This window comes from Leuresthes tenuis, unplaced genomic scaffold (genome assembly GCF_036924035.1).
Source record: "Leuresthes tenuis unplaced genomic scaffold, fLeuTen1.0.hap1 SCAF_5, whole genome shotgun sequence".
Classification (NCBI taxonomy): domain Eukaryota; kingdom Metazoa; phylum Chordata; class Actinopteri; order Atheriniformes; family Atherinopsidae; genus Leuresthes; species Leuresthes tenuis.
Window position 1 is genome coordinate 34050851 of NW_027325359.1, and position 16896 is coordinate 34067746.

Consider the following 16896-nt stretch of genomic DNA (forward strand, 5'->3'; position numbering starts at 1 on the left):
AGTCGTCCCACGGTTTCTCACTTGATATTGGGTTCGTAGATAGCAGAGCAGTAGACTATTCATAAAGGTAAGAAAAAGAGATAAGGGGAAAAAAGTATCAATAACTTTATGTTTTCTAAGCATTTGTATACACATCTCCCCTAACAGAATATGAGAAAAGGATGGAGAAGGTGCCAAGAAAAAAAAAAAGTTGGAAAATTAACACTTTTGTAAGCATTGGTGGTTCAGTGGTAGAATTCTCGCCTGCCACGCGGGAGACCTGGGTCCGATTCCCGGCCAATGCAGGTATACTTTACCGTTCTTATGTTTCACAAACATGAAAGTCGTGATGGATGTGAGGATGGTCAGTGAGTCGTCCCACGGTTTCTCACTTGATACTGGGTTCGTAGATTGCAGAGTCTGTAGACTATTCATTAAGGTAAGAAAAAGAGAAAAGGTCAAAAAAGTATCAATAACTTTATGTTTTCTAAGCATTTGTATAAACATTTCCCCTAACAGAATATGAGAAAAGGATGGAGAAAGTGCCAAGAAAAAAAAGTTGGAAAATTAACACTATTGTAAGCATTGGTGGTTCAGTGGTAGAATTCTTGCCTGCCATGTGGGGGACAGTGTTTGAATAGTCTGGAGGCTATTCAAAAGACAGAAAAAAACATATCAATGACTTCTTGTTTTCTAATCATTTGTACAAACATCTCCCCTAACACAATATGAGAAAAGGATAGAAGAAAAAAAAGTTGGTAAATCCACAATCTTGTAAACATTGGTGGTTCAGTGGTAGAATTCTTGCCTCCCATTTGACAGACCCGGGTCCAGTTCCTGGCCAGTACAGATGTAACTTACTGTTCTTATGTGTCACTGACCTTAAAGTCGTGATGGATGTGAGGATGGTCAGTGAGTCGTCCCACGGTTTCTCACTTGATATTGGGTTCGTAGATAGCAGAGCAGTAGACTATTCATTAAGGTAAGAAAAAGAGAAAAGGTGAAAAAAGTATCAATAACTTTATGTTTTCTAAGCATTTGTATAAACATCTCCCCTAACAGAAAATGAGAAAAGGATGGAGAAAATGCCAAGAAAAAAAAAAATTGGAAAATTAACACTTTTGTGAGCATTGGTCGTTCAGTGGTAGAATTCTCGCCTGCCACGCGGGAGACCTGGGTCTGATTCCCGGCCAATGCAGGTAGACTATCCCGTTCTTATGTGTCACAAACATAAAAGTCGTGATGGATGTGAGGATGGTCAGTGAGTCGTCCCACGGTTTCTCACTTGATACTGGGTTCGTAGATTGCGGAGTCTGTAGACTACTCATTAAGGTAAGAAAAAGAGAAAAGGTGAAAAAAGTATCAATAACTTTATGTTTTCTAAGCATTTGTATAAACATCTCCCCTAACAGAATATAAGAAAAGGATGAAGAAAGTGCCAAGAAAAAAAAAAAGTTGGAAAATTAACAGTTTTGTAAGCATTGGTGGTTCAGTGGTAGAATTCTCGCCTGCCACGCGGGAGACCCGGGTCTGATTCCCGGCCAATACAGATATACTTTACCGTTCTTATGTGTCACAAACATAAAAGTCGTGATGGATGTGAGGATGGTCAGTGAGTCGTCCCACGGTTTCTCACTTGATATTGGGTTCGTAGATAGCAGAGCAGTAGACTATTCATTAAGGTAAGAAAAAGAGATAAGGGGAAAAAAGTATCAATAACTTTTTGTTTTCTAAGCATTTGTATAAACATCTCCCCTAACAGAATATAAGAAAAGGATGGAGAAAGTGCCAAGAAAAAAAAAAAGTTGGAAAATTAACAGTTTTGTAAGCATTGGTGGTTCAGTGGTAGAATTCTCGCCTGCCACGCGGGAGACCCGGGTCTGATTCCCGACCAATACAGATATACTTTACCGTTCTTATGTGTCACAAACATAAAAGTCGTGATGGATGTGAGGATGGTCAGTGAGTCGTCCCACGGTTTCTCACTTGATATTGGGTTCGTAGATAGCAGAGCAGTAGACTATTCATTAAGGTAAGAAAAAGAGATAAGGGGAAAAAAGTATCAATAACTTTTTGTTTTCTAAGCATTTGTATAAACATCTCCCCTAACAGAATATAAGAAAAGGATGGAGAAAGTGCCAAGAAAAAAAAAAAGTTGGAAAATTAACAGTTTTGTAAGCATTGGTGGTTCAGTGGTAGAATTCTCGCCTGCCACGCGGGAGACCCGGGTCTGATTCCCGGCCAATACAGATATACTTTACCGTTCTTATGTGTCACAAACATAAAAGTCGTGATGGATGTGAGGATGGTCAGTGAGTCGTCCCACGGTTTCTCACTTGATATTGGGTTCGTAGATAGCAGAGCAGTAGACTATTCATTAAGGTAAGAAAAAGAGATAAGGGGAAAAAAGTATCAATAACTTTTTGTTTTCTAAGCATTTGTATAAACATCTCCCCTATAAGAATATGAGAAAAGGATGGAGAAAATGCCAAGAAAAAAAAAAATTGGAAAATTAACACTTTTGTGAGAATTGGTGATTCAGTGGTAGAATTCTCGCCTGCCACGCGGGAGACCCGGGTCCGATTCCCGGCCAATGCAGGTATACTTTCCCGTTCTTATGTGTCACAAACATAAAAGTCGTGATGGATGTGAGGATGGTCAGTGAGTCGTCCCACGGTTTCTCACTTGATATTGGGTTCGTAGATAGCAGAGCAGTAGACTATTCATTAAGGTAAGAAAAAGAGATAAGGGGAAAAAAGTATCAATAACTTTATGTTTTCTAAGCATTTGTATACACATCTCCCCTAACAGAATATGAGAAAAGGATGGGGAAGGTGCCAAGAAAAAAAAAAAGTTGGAAAATTAACACTTTTGTAAGCATTGGTGGTTCAGTGGTAGAATTCTCGCCTGCCACGCGGGAGACCTGGGTCCGATTCCCGGCCAATGCAGGTATACTTTACCGTTCTTATGTTTCACAAACATGAAAGTCGTGATGGATGTGAGGATGGTCAGTGAGTCGTCCCACGGTTTCTCACTTGATACTGGGTTCGTAGATAGCGTAGTCTGTAGACTATTCATTGAGGTAAGAAAAAGAGATAAGGGGAAAAAACTATCAATAACTTTTTGTTTTCAAAGCATTTGTATAAACATCTCCCCTAACAGAATATGAGAAAAGGATGGAGAAAGTGCCAAGAAAAAAAAATTGGAAAATTAACAGTTTTGTAAGCATTGGTGGTTCAGTGGTAGAATTCTTGCCTGCCATGTGGGGGACAGTGTTTGAATAGTCTGGAGACTATTCAAAAGACAGAAAAAAACATATCAATGACTTCTTGTTTTCTAATCATTTGTACAAACATCTCCCCTAACACAATATGAGAAAAGGATAGAAGAAAAAAAAGTTGGTAAATCCACAATCTTGTAAACATTGGTGGTTCAGTGGTAGAATTCTTGCCTCCCATTTGACAGACCCGGGTCCAGTTCCTGGCCAGTACAGATGTAACTTACTGTTCTTATGTGTCACTGACCTTAAAGTCGTGATGGATGTGAGGATGGTCAGTGAGTCGTCCCACGGTTTCTCACTTGATATTGGGTTCGTAGATAGCAGAGCAGTAGACTATTCGTTAAGGTAAGAAAAAGAGAAAAGGTGAAAAAAGTATCAATAACTTTATGTTTTCTAAGCATTTGTATACACATCTCCCCTAACAGAATATGAGAAAAGGATGGAGAAGGTGCCAAGAAAAAAAAAAAGTTGGAAAATTAACACTTTTGTAAGCATTGGTGGTTCAGTGGTAGAATTCTCGCCTGCCACGCGGGAGACCCGGGTCCGATTCCCGGCCAATACAGGTATACTATGCCGTTCTTATGTGTCACAAACATAAAAGTCGTGATGGATGTGAGGATGGTCAGTGAGTCGTCCCACGGTTTCTCACTTGATATTGGGTTCGTAGATAGCAGAGCAGTAGACTATTCATTAAGGTAAGAAAAAGAGATAAGGGGAAAAAAGTATCAATAACTTTATGTTTTCTAAGCATTTGTATACACATCTCCCCTAACAGAATATGAGAAAAGGATGGAGAAGGTGCCAAGAAAAAAAAAAAGTTGGAAAATTAACACTTTTGTAAGCATTGGTGGTTCAGTGGTAGAATTCTCGCCTGCCACGCGGGAGACCTGGGTCCGATTCCCGGCCAATGCAGGTATACTTTACCGTTCTTATGTTTCACAAACATGAAAGTCGTGATGGATGTGAGGATGGTCAGTGAGTCGTCCCACGGTTTCTCACTTGATACTGGGTTCGTAGATTGCAGAGTCTGTAGACTATTCATTAAGGTAAGAAAAAGAGAAAAGGTCAAAAAAGTATCAATAACTTTATGTTTTCTAAGCATTTGTATAAACATTTCCCCTAACAGAATATGAGAAAAGGATGGAGAAAGTGCCAAGAAAAAAAAGTTGGAAAATTAACACTATTGTAAGCATTGGTGGTTCAGTGGTAGAATTCTTGCCTGCCATGTGGGGGACAGTGTTTGAATAGTCTGGAGACTATTCAAAAGACAGAAAAAAACATATCAATGACTTCTTGTTTTCTAATCATTTGTACAAACATCTCCCCTAACACAATATGAGAAAAGGATAGAAGAAAAAAAAGTTGGTAAATCCACAATCTTGTAAACATTGGTGGTTCAGTGGTAGAATTCTTGCCTCCCATTTGACAGACCCGGGTCCAGTTCCTGGCCAGTACAGATGTAACTTACTGTTCTTATGTGTCACTGACCTTAAAGTCGTGATGGATGTGAGGATGGTCAGTGAGTCGTCCCACGGTTTCTCACTTGATATTGGGTTCGTAGATAGCAGAGCAGTAGACTATTCGTTAAGGTAAGAAAAAGAGAAAAGGTGAAAAAAGTATCAATAACTTTATGTTTTCTAAGCATTTGTATACACATCTCCCCTAACAGAATATGAGAAAAGGATGGAGAAGGTGCCAAGAAAAAAAAAAAGTTGGAAAATTAACACTTTTGTAAGCATTGGTGGTTCAGTGGTAGAATTCTCGCCTGCCACGCGGGAGACCCGGGTCCGATTCCCGGCCAATGCAGGTATACTATGCCGTTCTTATGTGTCACAAACATAAAAGTCGTGATGGATGTGAGGATGGTCAGTGAGTCGTCCCACGGTTTCTCACTTGATATTGGGTTCGTAGATAGCAGAGCAGTAGACTATTCATTAAGGTAAGAAAAAGAGATAAGGGGAAAAAAGTATCAATAACTTTATGTTTTCTAAGCATTTGTATACACATCTCCCCTAACAGAATATGAGAAAAGGATGGAGAAGGTGCCAAGAAAAAAAAAAAGTTGGAAAATTAACACTTTTGTAAGCATTGGTGGTTCAGTGGTAGAATTCTCGCCTGCCACGCGGGAGACCTGGGTCCGATTCCCGGCCAATGCAGGTATACTTTACCGTTCTTATGTTTCACAAACATGAAAGTCGTGATGGATGTGAGGATGGTCAGTGAGTCGTCCCACGGTTTCTCACTTGATACTGGGTTCGTAGATTGCAGAGTCTGTAGACTATTCATTAAGGTAAGAAAAAGAGAAAAGGTCAAAAAAGTATCAATAACTTTATGTTTTCTAAGCATTTGTATAAACATTTCCCCTAACAGAATATGAGAAAAGGATGGAGAAAGTGCCAAGAAAAAAAAGTTGGAAAATTAACACTATTGTAAGCATTGGTGGTTCAGTGGTAGAATTCTTGCCTGCCATGTGGGGGACAGTGTTTGAATAGTCTGGAGGCTATTCAAAAGACAGAAAAAAACATATCAATGACTTCTTGTTTTCTAATCATTTGTACAAACATCTCCCCTAACACAATATGAGAAAAGGATAGAAGAAAAAAAAGTTGGTAAATCCACAATCTTGTAAACATTGGTGGTTCAGTGGTAGAATTCTTGCCTCCCATTTGACAGACCCGGGTCCAGTTCCTGGCCAGTACAGATGTAACTTACTGTTCTTATGTGTCACTGACCTTAAAGTCGTGATGGATGTGAGGATGGTCAGTGAGTCGTCCCACGGTTTCTCACTTGATATTGGGTTCGTAGATAGCAGAGCAGTAGACTATTCGTTAAGGTAAGAAAAAGAGAAAAGGTGAAAAAAGTATCAATAACTTTATGTTTTCTAAGCATTTGTATAAACATCTCCCCTATAAGAATATGAGAAAAGGATGGAGAAAATGCCAAGAAAAAAAAAAATTGGAAAATTAACACTTTTGTGAGCATTGGTGATTCAGTGGTAGAATTCTCGCCTGCCACGCGGGAGACCCGGGTCTGATTCCCGGCCAATACAGATATACTTTACCGTTCTTATGTGTCACAAACATAAAAGTCGTGATGGATGTGAAGATGGTCAGTGAGTCGTCCCACGGTTTCTCACTTGATACTGGGTTCGTAGATAGCGTAGTCTGTAGACTATTCATTGAGGTAAGAAAAAGAGATAAGGGGAAAAAACTATCAATAACTTTTTGTTTTCAAAGCATTTGTATAAACATCTCCCCTAACAGAATATGAGAAAAGGATGGAGAAAGTGCCAAGAAAAAAAAATTGGAAAATTAACAGTTTTGTAAGCATTGGTGGTTCAGTGGTAGAATTCTTGCCTGCCATGTGGGGGACAGTGTTTGAATAGTCTGGAGACTATTCAAAAGACAGAAAAAAACATATCAATGACTTCTTGTTTTCTAATCATTTGTACAAACATCTCCCCTAACACAATATGAGAAAAGGATAGAAGAAAAAAAAGTTGGTAAATCCACAATCTTGTAAACATTGGTGGTTCAGTGGTAGAATTCTTGCCTCCCATTTGACAGACCCGGGTCCAGTTCCTGGCCAGTACAGATGTAACTTACTGTTCTTATGTGTCACTGACCTTAAAGTCGTGATGGATGTGAGGATGGTCAGTGAGTCGTCCCACGGTTTCTCACTTGATATTGGGTTCGTAGATAGCAGAGCAGTAGACTATTCGTTAAAGTAAGAAAAAGAGAAAAGGTGAAAAAAGTATCAATAACTTTATGTTTTCTAAGCATTTGTATACACATCTCCCCTAACAGAATATGAGAAAAGGATGGAGAAGGTGCCAAGAAAAAAAAAAAGTTGGAAAATTAACACTTTTGTAAGCATTGGTGGTTCAGTGGTAGAATTCTCGCCTGCCACGCGGGAGACCCGGGTCTGATTCCCGACCAATACAGATATACTTTACCGTTCTTATGTGTCACAAACATAAAAGTCGTGATGGATGTGAGGATGGTCAGTGAGTCGTCCCACGGTTTCTCACTTGATATTGGGTTCGTAGATAGCAGAGCAGTAGACTATTCATTAAGGTAAGAAAAAGAGATAAGGGGAAAAAAGTATCAATAACTTTTTGTTTTCTAAGCATTTGTATAAACATCTCCCCTAACAGAATATAAGAAAAGGATGGAGAAAGTGCCAAGAAAAAAAAAAAGTTGGAAAATTAACAGTTTTGTAAGCATTGGTGGTTCAGTGGTAGAATTCTCGCCTGCCACGCGGGAGACCCGGGTCTGATTCCCGGCCAATACAGATATACTTTACCGTTCTTATGTGTCACAAACATAAAAGTCGTGATGGATGTGAGGATGGTCAGTGAGTCGTCCCACGGTTTCTCACTTGATATTGGGTTCGTAGATAGCAGAGCAGTAGACTATTCGTTAAGGTAAGAAAAAGAGAAAAGGTGAAAAAAGTATCAATAACTTTATGTTTTCTAAGCATTTGTATACACATCTCCCCTAACAGAATATGAGAAAAGGATGGAGAAGGTGCCAAGAAAAAAAAAAAGTTGGAAAATTAACACTTTTGTAAGCATTGGTGGTTCAGTGGTAGAATTCTCGCCTGCCACGCGGGAGACCCGGGTCCGATTCCCGGCCAATACAGGTATACTATGCCGTTGTTATGTGTCACAAACATAAAAGTCGTGATGGATGTGAGGATGGTCAGTGAGTCGTCCCACGGTTTCTCACTTGATATTGGGTTCGTAGATAGCAGAGCAGTAGACTATTCATTAAGGTAAGAAAAAGAGATAAGGGGAAAAAAGTATCAATAACTTTATGTTTTCTAAGCATTTGTATACACATCTCCCCTAACAGAATATGAGAAAAGGATGGAGAAGGTGCCAAGAAAAAAAAAAAGTTGGAAAATTAACACTTTTGTAAGCATTGGTGGTTCAGTGGTAGAATTCTCGCCTGCCACGCGGGAGACCTGGGTCCGATTCCCGGCCAATGCAGGTATACTTTACCGTTCTTATGTTTCACAAACATGAAAGTCGTGATGGATGTGAGGATGGTCAGTGAGTCGTCCCACGGTTTCTCACTTGATACTGGGTTCGTAGATTGCAGAGTCTGTAGACTATTCATTAAGGTAAGAAAAAGAGAAAAGGTCAAAAAAGTATCAATAACTTTATGTTTTCTAAGCATTTGTATAAACATTTCCCCTAACAGAATATGAGAAAAGGATGGAGAAAGTGCCAAGAAAAAAAAGTTGGAAAATTAACACTATTGTAAGCATTGGTGGTTCAGTGGTAGAATTCTTGCCTGCCATGTGGGGGACAGTGTTTGAATAGTCTGGAGACTATTCAAAAGACAGAAAAAAACATATCAATGACTTCTTGTTTTCTAATCATTTGTACAAACATCTCCCCTAACACAATATGAGAAAAGGATAGAAGAAAAAAAAGTTGGTAAATCCACAATCTTGTAAACATTGGTGGTTCAGTGGTAGAATTCTTGCCTCCCATTTGACAGACCCGGGTCCAGTTCCTGGCCAGTACAGATGTAACTTACTGTTCTTATGTGTCACTGACCTTAAAGTCGTGATGGATGTGAGGATGGTCAGTGAGTCGTCCCACGGTTTCTCACTTGATATTGGGTTCGTAGATAGCAGAGCAGTAGACTATTCGTTAAGGTAAGAAAAAGAGAAAAGGTGAAAAAAGTATCAATAACTTTATGTTTTCTAAGCATTTGTATACACATCTCCCCTAACAGAATATGAGAAAAGGATGGAGAAGGTGCCAAGAAAAAAAAAAAGTTGGAAAATTAACACTTTTGTAAGCATTGGTGGTTCAGTGGTAGAATTCTCGCCTGCCACGCGGGAGACCCGGGTCCGATTCCCGGCCAATGCAGGTATACTATGCCGTTCTTATGTGTCACAAACATAAAAGTCGTGATGGATGTGAGGATGGTCAGTGAGTCGTCCCACGGTTTCTCACTTGATATTGGGTTCGTAGATAGCAGAGCAGTAGACTATTCATTAAGGTAAGAAAAAGAGATAAGGGGAAAAAAGTATCAATAACTTTATGTTTTCTAAGCATTTGTATACACATCTCCCCTAACAGAATATGAGAAAAGGATGGAGAAGGTGCCAAGAAAAAAAAAAAGTTGGAAAATTAACACTTTTGTAAGCATTGGTGGTTCAGTGGTAGAATTCTCGCCTGCCACGCGGGAGACCTGGGTCCGATTCCCGGCCAATGCAGGTATACTTTACCGTTCTTATGTTTCACAAACATGAAAGTCGTGATGGATGTGAGGATGGTCAGTGAGTCGTCCCACGGTTTCTCACTTGATACTGGGTTCGTAGATTGCAGAGTCTGTAGACTATTCATTAAGGTAAGAAAAAGAGAAAAGGTCAAAAAAGTATCAATAACTTTATGTTTTCTAAGCATTTGTATAAACATTTCCCCTAACAGAATATGAGAAAAGGATGGAGAAAGTGCCAAGAAAAAAAAGTTGGAAAATTAACACTATTGTAAGCATTGGTGGTTCAGTGGTAGAATTCTTGCCTGCCATGTGGGGGACAGTGTTTGAATAGTCTGGAGGCTATTCAAAAGACAGAAAAAAACATATCAATGACTTCTTGTTTTCTAATCATTTGTACAAACATCTCCCCTAACACAATATGAGAAAAGGATAGAAGAAAAAAAAGTTGGTAAATCCACAATCTTGTAAACATTGGTGGTTCAGTGGTAGAATTCTTGCCTCCCATTTGACAGACCCGGGTCCAGTTCCTGGCCAGTACAGATGTAACTTACTGTTCTTATGTGTCACTGACCTTAAAGTCGTGATGGATGTGAGGATGGTCAGTGAGTCGTCCCACGGTTTCTCACTTGATATTGGGTTCGTAGATAGCAGAGCAGTAGACTATTCGTTAAGGTAAGAAAAAGAGAAAAGGTGAAAAAAGTATCAATAACTTTATGTTTTCTAAGCATTTGTATACACATCTCCCCTAACAGAATATGAGAAAAGGATGGAGAAGGTGCCAAGAAAAAAAAAAAGTTGGAAAATTAACACTTTTGTAAGCATTGGTGGTTCAGTGGTAGAATTCTCGCCTGCCACGCGGGAGACCCGGGTCCGATTCCCGGCCAATGCAGGTATACTATGCCGTTCTTATGTGTCACAAACATAAAAGTCGTGATGGATGTGAGGATGGTCAGTGAGTCGTCCCACGGTTTCTCACTTGATATTGGGTTCGTAGATAGCAGAGCAGTAGACTATTCATTAAGGTAAGAAAAAGAGATAAGGGGAAAAAAGTATCAATAACTTTATGTTTTCTAAGCATTTGTATACACATCTCCCCTAACAGAATATGAGAAAAGGATGGAGAAGGTGCCAAGAAAAAAAAAAAGTTGGAAAATTAACACTTTTGTAAGCATTGGTGGTTCAGTGGTAGAATTCTCGCCTGCCACGCGGGAGACCTGGGTCCGATTCCCGGCCAATGCAGGTATACTTTACCGTTCTTATGTTTCACAAACATGAAAGTCGTGATGGATGTGAGGATAGTCAGTGAGTCGTCCCACGGTTTCTCACTTGATACTGGGTTCGTAGATTGCAGAGTCTGTAGACTATTCATTAAGGTAAGAAAAAGAGAAAAGGTCAAAAAAGTATCAATAACTTTATGTTTTCTAAGCATTTGTATAAACATTTCCCCTAACAGAATATGAGAAAAGGATGGAGAAAGTGCCAAGAAAAAAAAGTTGGAAAATTAACACTATTGTAAGCATTGGTGGTTCAGTGGTAGAATTCTTGCCTGCCATGTGGGGGACAGTGTTTGAATAGTCTGGAGGCTATTCAAAAGACAGAAAAAAACATATCAATGACTTCTTGTTTTCTAATCATTTGTACAAACATCTCCCCTAACACAATATGAGAAAAGGATAGAAGAAAAAAAAGTTGGTAAATCCACAATCTTGTAAACATTGGTGGTTCAGTGGTAGAATTCTTGCCTCCCATTTGACAGACCCGGGTCCAGTTCCTGGCCAGTACAGATGTAACTTACTGTTCTTATGTGTCACTGACCTTAAAGTCGTGATGGATGTGAGGATGGTCAGTGAGTCGTCCCACGGTTTCTCACTTGATATTGGGTTCGTAGATAGCAGAGCAGTAGACTATTCATTAAGGTAAGAAAAAGAGAAAAGGTGAAAAAAGTATCAATAACTTTATGTTTTCTAAGCATTTGTATAAACATCTCCCCTAACAGAATATGAGAAAAGGATGGAGAAAGTGCCAAGAAAAAAAAAAAGTTGGAAAATTAACACTTTTGTAAGCATTGGTGGTTCAGTGGTAGAATTCTCGCCTGCCACGCGGGAGACCCGGGTCCGATTCCCGGCCAATGCAGGTATACTATGCCGTTCTTATGTGTCACAAACATAAAAGTCGTGATGGATGTGAGGATGGTCAGTGAGTCGTCCCACGGTTTCTCACTTGATACTGGGTTCGTAGATAGCGTAGTCTTTAGACTATTCATTGAGGTAAGAAAAAGAGATAAGGGGAAAAAACTATCAATAACTTTATGTTTTCTAAGCATTTGTATAAACATCTCCCCTAACAGAAAATGAGAAAAGGATGGAGAAAATGCCAAGAAAAAAAAAATTTGGAAAATTAACACTTTTGTGAGCATTGGTCGTTCAGTGGTAGAATTCTCGCCTGCCACGCGGGAGACCCGGGTCCGATTCCTGGCCAATGCAGGTATACTATGCCGTTCTTATGTGTCACAAACATAAAAGTCGTGATGGATGTGAGGATGGTCAGTGAGTCGTCCCACGGTTTCTCACTTGATACTGGGTTCGTAGATAGCGCAGTCTTTAGACTATTCATTGAGGTAAGAAAAAGAGATAAGGGGAAAAAAGTATCAATAACTTTTTGTTTTCTAAGCATTTGTATAAACATCTCCCCTAACAGAAAATGAGAAAAGGATGGAGAAAATGCCAAGAAAAAAAAAAATTGGAAAATTAACACTTTTGTGAGCATTGGTCGTTCAGTGGTAGAATTCTCGCCTGCCACGCGGGAGACCCGGGTCTGATTCCCGGCCAATGCAGGTAGACTATCCCGTTCTTATGTGTCACAAACATAAAAGTCGTGATGGATGTGAGGATGGTCAGTGAGTCGTCCCACGGTTTCTCACTTGATACTGGGTTCGTAGATTGCGGAGTCTGTAGACTACTCATTAAGGTAAGAAAAAGAGAAAAGGTGAAAAAAGTATCAATAACTTTATGTTTTCTAAGCATTTGTATAAACATCTCCCCTAACAGAATATAAGAAAAGGATGGAGAAAGTGCCAAGAAAAAAAAAAAGTTGGAAAATTAACAGTTTTGTAAGCATTGGTGGTTCAGTGGTAGAATTCTTGCCTGCCACGCGGGAGACCCGGGTCTGATTCCCGGCCAATACAGATATACTTTACCGTTCTTATGTGTCACAAACATAAAAGTCGTGATGGATGTGAGGATGGTCAGTGAGTCGTCCCACGGTTTCTCACTTGATATTGGGTTCGTAGATAGCAGAGCAGTAGACTATTCATTAAGGTAAGAAAAAGAGATAAGGGGAAAAAAGTATCAATAACTTTTTGTTTTCTAAGCATTTGTATAAACATCTCCCCTAACAGAATATAAGAAAAGGATGGAGAAAGTGCCAAGAAAAAAAAAAAGTTGGAAAATTAACAGTTTTGTAAGCATTGGTGGTTCAGTGGTAGAATTCTCGCCTGCCACGCGGGAGACCCGGGTCTGATTCCCGACCAATACAAATATACTTTACCGTTCTTATGTGTCACAAACATAAAAGTCGTGATGGATGTGAGGATGGTCAGTGAGTCGTCCCACGGTTTCTCACTTGATATTGGGTTCGTAGATAGCAGAGCAGTAGACTATTCATTAAGGTAAGAAAAAGAGATAAGGGGAAAAAAGTATCAATAACTTTTTGTTTTCTAAGCATTTGTATAAACATCTCCCCTAACAGAATATAAGAAAAGGATGGAGAAAGTGCCAAGAAAAAAAAAAAGTTGGAAAATTAACAGTTTTGTAAGCATTGGTGGTTCAGTGGTAGAATTCTCGCCTGCCACGCGGGAGACCCGGGTCTGATTCCCGGCCAATACAGATATACTTTACCGTTCTTATGTTTCACAAACATGAAAGTCGTGATGGATGTGAGGATGGTCAGTGAGTCGTCCCACGGTTTCTCACTTGATACTGGGTTCGTAGATTGCAGAGTCTGTAGACTATTCATTAAGGTAAGAAAAAGAGAAAAGGTCAAAAAAGTATCAATAACTTTATGTTTTCTAAGCATTTGTATAAACATTTCCCCTAACAGAATATGAGAAAAGGATGGAGAAAGTGCCAAGAAAAAAAAGTTGGAAAATTAACACTATTGTAAGCATTGGTGGTTCAGTGGTAGAATTCTTGCCTGCCATGTGGGGGACAGTGTTTGAATAGTCTGGAGGCTATTCAAAAGACAGAAAAAAACATATCAATGACTTCTTGTTTTCTAATCATTTGTACAAACATCTCCCCTAACACAATATGAGAAAAGGATAGAAGAAAAAAAAGTTGGTAAATCCACAATCTTGTAAACATTGGTGGTTCAGTGGTAGAATTCTTGCCTCCCATTTGACAGACCCGGGTCCAGTTCCTGGCCAGTACAGATGTAACTTACTGTTCTTATGTGTCACTGACCTTAAAGTCGTGATGGATGTGAGGATGGTCAGTGAGTCGTCCCACGGTTTCTCACTTGATATTGGGTTCGTAGATAGCAGAGCAGTAGACTATTCGTTAAGGTAAGAAAAAGAGAAAAGGTGAAAAAAGTATCAATAACTTTATGTTTTCTAAGCATTTGTATACACATCTCCCCTAACAGAATATGAGAAAAGGATGGAGAAGGTGCCAAGAAAAAAAAAAAGTTGGAAAATTAACACTTTTGTAAGCATTGGTGGTTCAGTGGTAGAATTCTCGCCTGCCACGCGGGAGACCCGGGTCCGATTCCCGGCCAATGCAGGTATACTATGCCGTTCTTATGTGTCACAAACATAAAAGTCGTGATGGATGTGAGGATGGTCAGTGAGTCGTCCCACGGTTTCTCACTTGATATTGGGTTCGTAGATAGCAGAGCAGTAGACTATTCATTAAGGTAAGAAAAAGAGATAAGGGGAAAAAAGTATCAATAACTTTATGTTTTCTAAGCATTTGTATACACATCTCCCCTAACAGAATATGAGAAAAGGATGGAGAAGGTGCCAAGAAAAAAAAAAAGTTGGAAAATTAACACTTTTGTAAGCATTGGTGGTTCAGTGGTAGAATTCTCGCCTGCCACGCGGGAGACCTGGGTCCGATTCCCGGCCAATGCAGGTATACTTTACCGTTCTTATGTTTCACAAACATGAAAGTCGTGATGGATGTGAGGATAGTCAGTGAGTCGTCCCACGGTTTCTCACTTGATACTGGGTTCGTAGATTGCAGAGTCTGTAGACTATTCATTAAGGTAAGAAAAAGAGAAAAGGTCAAAAAAGTATCAATAACTTTATGTTTTCTAAGCATTTGTATAAACATTTCCCCTAACAGAATATGAGAAAAGGATGGAGAAAGTGCCAAGAAAAAAAAGTTGGAAAATTAACACTATTGTAAGCATTGGTGGTTCAGTGGTAGAATTCTTGCCTGCCATGTGGGGGACAGTGTTTGAATAGTCTGGAGGCTATTCAAAAGACAGAAAAAAACATATCAATGACTTCTTGTTTTCTAATCATTTGTACAAACATCTCCCCTAACACAATATGAGAAAAGGATAGAAGAAAAAAAAGTTGGTAAATCCACAATCTTGTAAACATTGGTGGTTCAGTGGTAGAATTCTTGCCTCCCATTTGACAGACCCGGGTCCAGTTCCTGGCCAGTACAGATGTAACTTACTGTTCTTATGTGTCACTGACCTTAAAGTCGTGATGGATGTGAGGATGGTCAGTGAGTCGTCCCACGGTTTCTCACTTGATATTGGGTTCGTAGATAGCAGAGCAGTAGACTATTCATTAAGGTAAGAAAAAGAGAAAAGGTGAAAAAAGTATCAATAACTTTATGTTTTCTAAGCATTTGTATAAACATCTCCCCTAACAGAATATGAGAAAAGGATGGAGAAAGTGCCAAGAAAAAAAAAAAGTTGGAAAATTAACACTTTTGTAAGCATTGGTGGTTCAGTGGTAGAATTCTCGCCTGCCACGCGGGAGACCCGGGTCCGATTCCCGGCCAATGCAGGTATACTATGCCGTTCTTATGTGTCACAAACATAAAAGTCGTGATGGATGTGAGGATGGTCAGTGAGTCGTCCCACGGTTTCTCACTTGATACTGGGTTCGTAGATAGCGTAGTCTTTAGACTATTCATTGAGGTAAGAAAAAGAGATAAGGGGAAAAAACTATCAATAACTTTATGTTTTCTAAGCATTTGTATAAACATCTCCCCTAACAGAAAATGAGAAAAGGATGGAGAAAATGCCAAGAAAAAAAAAATTTGGAAAATTAACACTTTTGTGAGCATTGGTCGTTCAGTGGTAGAATTCTCGCCTGCCACGCGGGAGACCCGGGTCCGATTCCTGGCCAATGCAGGTATACTATGCCGTTCTTATGTGTCACAAACATAAAAGTCGTGATGGATGTGAGGATGGTCAGTGAGTCGTCCCACGGTTTCTCACTTGATACTGGGTTCGTAGATAGCGCAGTCTTTAGACTATTCATTGAGGTAAGAAAAAGAGATAAGGGGAAAAAAGTATCAATAACTTTTTGTTTTCTAAGCATTTGTATAAACATCTCCCCTAACAGAAAATGAGAAAAGGATGGAGAAAATGCCAAGAAAAAAAAAAATTGGAAAATTAACACTTTTGTGAGCATTGGTCGTTCAGTGGTAGAATTCTCGCCTGCCACGCGGGAGACCCGGGTCTGATTCCCGGCCAATGCAGGTAGACTATCCCGTTCTTATGTGTCACAAACATAAAAGTCGTGATGGATGTGAGGATGGTCAGTGAGTCGTCCCACGGTTTCTCACTTGATACTGGGTTCGTAGATTGCGGAGTCTGTAGACTACTCATTAAGGTAAGAAAAAGAGAAAAGGTGAAAAAAGTATCAATAACTTTATGTTTTCTAAGCATTTGTATACACATCTCCCCTAACAGAATATGAGAAAAGGATGGAGAAGGTGCCAAGAAAAAAAAAAAGTTGGAAAATTAACACTTTTGTAAGCATTGGTGGTTCAGTGGTAGAATTCTCGCCTGCCACGCGGGAGACCTGGGTCTGATTCCCGGCCAATGCAGGTATACTTTACCGTTCTTATGTTTCACAAACATGAAAGTCGTGATGGATGTGAGGATGGTCAGTGAGTCGTCCCACGGTTTCTCACTTGATACTGGGTTCGTAGATTGCAGAGTCTGTAGACTATTCATTAAGGTAAGAAAAAGAGAAAAGGTCAAAAAAGTATCAATAACTTTATGTTTTCTAAGCATTTGTATAAACATTTCCCCTAACAGAATATGAGAAAAGGATGGAGAAAGTGCCAAGAAAAAAAAGTTGGAAAATTAACACTATTGTAAGCATTGGTGGTTCAGTGGTAGAATTCTTGCCTGCCATGTGGGGGA

The 16896-nt window shown here is 39.6% G+C and overlaps 16 non-coding genes across 16 annotated transcripts; all 16 read left to right on the forward strand.

Moving 5' to 3' along the window:
• Positions 1-213: 213 nt before the first annotated feature.
• trnag-gcc (transfer RNA glycine (anticodon GCC)) lies at positions 214-284 on the forward strand. Its single transcript has one exon. It is a non-coding gene; the product is annotated as a tRNA-Gly (tRNA).
• Positions 285-2856: 2572 nt separating this feature from the next.
• trnag-gcc (transfer RNA glycine (anticodon GCC)) lies at positions 2857-2927 on the forward strand. The gene has a single exon. It is a non-coding gene; the product is annotated as a tRNA-Gly (tRNA).
• An 823-nt stretch (positions 2928-3750) lies between these two features.
• On the forward strand, positions 3751-3821 carry trnag-gcc (transfer RNA glycine (anticodon GCC)). The gene has a single exon. It is a non-coding gene; the product is annotated as a tRNA-Gly (tRNA).
• Positions 3822-4100: 279 nt separating this feature from the next.
• On the forward strand, positions 4101-4171 carry trnag-gcc (transfer RNA glycine (anticodon GCC)). Its single transcript has one exon. It is a non-coding gene; the product is annotated as a tRNA-Gly (tRNA).
• Positions 4172-4994: 823 nt separating this feature from the next.
• Positions 4995-5065, forward strand: trnag-gcc (transfer RNA glycine (anticodon GCC)). Its single transcript has one exon. It is a non-coding gene; the product is annotated as a tRNA-Gly (tRNA).
• A 279-nt stretch (positions 5066-5344) lies between these two features.
• On the forward strand, positions 5345-5415 carry trnag-gcc (transfer RNA glycine (anticodon GCC)). Its single transcript has one exon. It is a non-coding gene; the product is annotated as a tRNA-Gly (tRNA).
• A 2416-nt stretch (positions 5416-7831) lies between these two features.
• On the forward strand, positions 7832-7902 carry trnag-gcc (transfer RNA glycine (anticodon GCC)). Its single transcript has one exon. It is a non-coding gene; the product is annotated as a tRNA-Gly (tRNA).
• Positions 7903-8181: 279 nt separating this feature from the next.
• trnag-gcc (transfer RNA glycine (anticodon GCC)) lies at positions 8182-8252 on the forward strand. Its single transcript has one exon. It is a non-coding gene; the product is annotated as a tRNA-Gly (tRNA).
• An 823-nt stretch (positions 8253-9075) lies between these two features.
• Positions 9076-9146, forward strand: trnag-gcc (transfer RNA glycine (anticodon GCC)). The gene has a single exon. It is a non-coding gene; the product is annotated as a tRNA-Gly (tRNA).
• A 279-nt stretch (positions 9147-9425) lies between these two features.
• Positions 9426-9496, forward strand: trnag-gcc (transfer RNA glycine (anticodon GCC)). The gene has a single exon. It is a non-coding gene; the product is annotated as a tRNA-Gly (tRNA).
• Positions 9497-10319: 823 nt separating this feature from the next.
• trnag-gcc (transfer RNA glycine (anticodon GCC)) lies at positions 10320-10390 on the forward strand. The gene has a single exon. It is a non-coding gene; the product is annotated as a tRNA-Gly (tRNA).
• Positions 10391-10669: 279 nt separating this feature from the next.
• On the forward strand, positions 10670-10740 carry trnag-gcc (transfer RNA glycine (anticodon GCC)). The gene has a single exon. It is a non-coding gene; the product is annotated as a tRNA-Gly (tRNA).
• Positions 10741-11563: 823 nt separating this feature from the next.
• trnag-gcc (transfer RNA glycine (anticodon GCC)) lies at positions 11564-11634 on the forward strand. The gene has a single exon. It is a non-coding gene; the product is annotated as a tRNA-Gly (tRNA).
• Positions 11635-14208: 2574 nt separating this feature from the next.
• trnag-gcc (transfer RNA glycine (anticodon GCC)) lies at positions 14209-14279 on the forward strand. The gene has a single exon. It is a non-coding gene; the product is annotated as a tRNA-Gly (tRNA).
• Positions 14280-14558: 279 nt separating this feature from the next.
• trnag-gcc (transfer RNA glycine (anticodon GCC)) lies at positions 14559-14629 on the forward strand. The gene has a single exon. It is a non-coding gene; the product is annotated as a tRNA-Gly (tRNA).
• Positions 14630-15452: 823 nt separating this feature from the next.
• Positions 15453-15523, forward strand: trnag-gcc (transfer RNA glycine (anticodon GCC)). The gene has a single exon. It is a non-coding gene; the product is annotated as a tRNA-Gly (tRNA).
• The last annotated feature ends 1373 nt before the right edge of the window (positions 15524-16896 follow it).